The sequence below is a fragment of the Tupaia chinensis genome, unplaced genomic scaffold (assembly GCF_000334495.1).
Source record: "Tupaia chinensis unplaced genomic scaffold, TupChi_1.0 Scaffold000627_1, whole genome shotgun sequence".
NCBI lineage: Eukaryota > Metazoa > Chordata > Mammalia > Scandentia > Tupaiidae > Tupaia > Tupaia belangeri.
The window spans coordinates 5814043-5816864 of NW_006160147.1; the positions used below are offsets into that span (position 1 = coordinate 5814043).

At 42.2% G+C, this 2822-nt stretch overlaps 1 pseudogene; it reads right to left on the reverse strand.

The window, feature by feature from the left end:
- Positions 1-2822, reverse strand: part of LOC102486102 (nucleolar RNA helicase 2 pseudogene) — a 7320-nt pseudogene that overhangs the window by 2441 nt on the left and 2057 nt on the right.

Below are 2822 nucleotides of genomic sequence, written 5' to 3' on the forward strand. Positions count from 1 at the left end.
ACAGAAAGCGAGAAATCACCCCCCAGGGGGGATGGTCACGCCGCAATCCCTTCTCCTCCATTCTCCTCTTGGGATCTTGGGCACGCACGCACACGTGCCCAGCGTGAGTTTTAAGCCACCGGGTCCAGGACACGAACCGCGGTCGACTACGTGGGAGTCCAGCGACATAGCCATTATGCTAACTGCTGGTTCCCCATCCTCCTATTCTTGATCATTTGCACCTATCGTTTAATTAAAGAACCCAGTTTGGCTCTTGTTGTTCTATTTGTTGAGCTTTCCTCTTAATTTTAGTATATCTTTCCTTCTAATTTCTTTAGATTTCTTCTTGTAACTTCTTTCAATATATTGATGAAAGATTTTGAATCTCTTTCTGGATCCTGCATTAATTGTCTCCTATAAATTGTGTGTATGTGTGTGTGTGTGCTCGTGCACGAGTGTGTGGTGTTTTAGACAGTGTCTCATTGTGTCCCAGTCCTTCTGCTTCAGCCTTTCCAGTAGCTGGGACCACAGTCAGCACCACCACACCTGCCTCCCTCAGACATAGTCTTGCTATGCTGCCCATGATGGTCACACACTTGTGGTCCTCCTGCCTCAGCCTTCTGAGTAGCTGGAACTACCACTGCCACTCTGCTTTTTGGGATGGGCCAGAAATGAAACCTGGGCTTTCCATGTGGCCTCAGCCCACCGAATAGCAGCATCCAGTATTCTCTACTGCCGCTGGACCCCCACACATTTTATTGTCATTTTCTCCTTATGGTTTAGTTTGAAATGCATGGTAGTGTATGTTTATTTCTATTATAATTTTTCTTCTGGCCCCTGTGTTGTTTAGATATGTCTACCAATTTTCAAACATGTAGATTTTTAAAAGATTATCTTTTATTTACCAATTTCTAACTTAGTGGTATTGAGGCCAGAGAACATCCTCCTGTATGCTTTCAATCTTTGAACTTTTTTAGAAACTAAAACTTTTGCCAGAGTGCACATGAGCTCACCAGAGAAAGACAGAGGGAGAGAGAGGGCAGTGAGAAAGCGTCCCCTGTGGGGTATGGTCATGCTGCCATTCCTTCTCCACCTCTTCCTCCTTTGGATTTTGGACACACACGTACCTGGCGTGTCTCTCAAGCTGCTGGGGCTGGGACTAGAACTGCTGCTCTGGCCATGTGGAATCCAGCCACCTCAATCACTACCCCACTGACCAGCCCTCCATCTTAGAAAAGTTTTGAGATTTGCTTTGTGCTCTCATCTGTGGTCAATTTTTATGAATTAGTCCTGTGAACCTGAAATAAAGATGTATTCCACATTAGTCAGGTACAGTGTTCTCTAAGTGCATTATGCCTTCCTTGTTAACTACATTGTACAAATGTTTAATATATTTGCTAATTTCCTATTTATTATTTAACTATTAACAGATAAATTTGTTATCTAAATTACAATTTGAATTGTGAATTTTTCTGTAGTTCTGTCAAATCTACCTCACATGCTTTGAGGCTATTATTACATGCTGATGAAGTTGAAACCATTATGTCATCTGAGTGAATTATTCCTTTAACGTTATTACGTGACCTCTTTATTGCCAGTAATGTTTTCTGCCTTAAATTTTACTTTGCTGACAATTGCTATAAGTACACTCCATCTCTTTTACTAGTATTTGTATGATATATCTTTTGTCATTATTGACTTTCAAGTTTTTTGTATCCTTAGTTTTTTTAAGTAAATAGTTTTATTGAGCTATAATGCACATATCATACAACTCACCCATTAAAAATGTACAGTTTGGGGAACCAGCAGTTAGCACAATGGCTATGTTGCTGGACTCCCACGTAGTTGACCGCGGTTCGTGTCCCGGACCCGGTGGCTTAAAACTCACACCGGGCGCGTGTGCGTGCGTGCCCAAGATCCCGAGAGGAGATGGTTCCGCATGGGAAAGGTCCTGGGTTCATGTTCCGGGACCTCCCTAAGCACACTGGGCATGCTCACACTTGTCCCCATGCCCATGATCCAGATCTGCTAAGGCTGGAGGTGTAATCATATGGGGACCCCGCTGGGGATGACTGTCTCTCAAAAAAAACAATGTACAAGACAATGGTTTTTAGTATACTTATAAATATGTGCAGTAACCACCATAGTCAATTTTAGAACATTTTCATCACCTCAAGAAGAAGTGCCATAGCCTTTACAATCACCCTCTTACCCTGCCCCGTCATCCTTCCCTCCACAGCTAACCAACCACTAATCTGTTTTCTGTCTTTACTGATTTCCCTACTGTGGACTTCCCTATGAATGTAATCACCTCATGGTGGACTTTTGCGATCAATTTATATTTATTTAGCGTGATACTTGTATGTTTCACCCAAGTGGTAGCATGCAGAGTTGTAACAGTCCATTCCTTTTCATGGCAGAACAACATTCTATTACATGAATGTACCCACTTTATCCATTCACCAGGACACTGATATGTGGGTTGTTTCCACCTTTTGGCTGTTATGAAAGCTGCTGCTATGAATGTTTATGTACGAGGTTTTGTGTCAACACCAGGTCACTGATATGTGGGTTGTTTCCACCTTTTGGCTATTATGAAAGCTGCTGCTATGAATGTTTGTGTACGAGGTTTTGTGTCAGCATGTATTTTTCTCTCTTGGATATATGTCTAGAGTGGAAATGTTTGGTTTAATTGCCTGAAGAATTGGCAGATTGTTTTTCAAAGTACCTGCACCATTTTACATTCCCACCAGTAGAGTATAAAGATTCCAATTTTAGGACCAGCAGTTGGCGTAATGGCTATGCTGCTGGACTCCTATGTAGTTGACTGCAGTTTGAGTCCT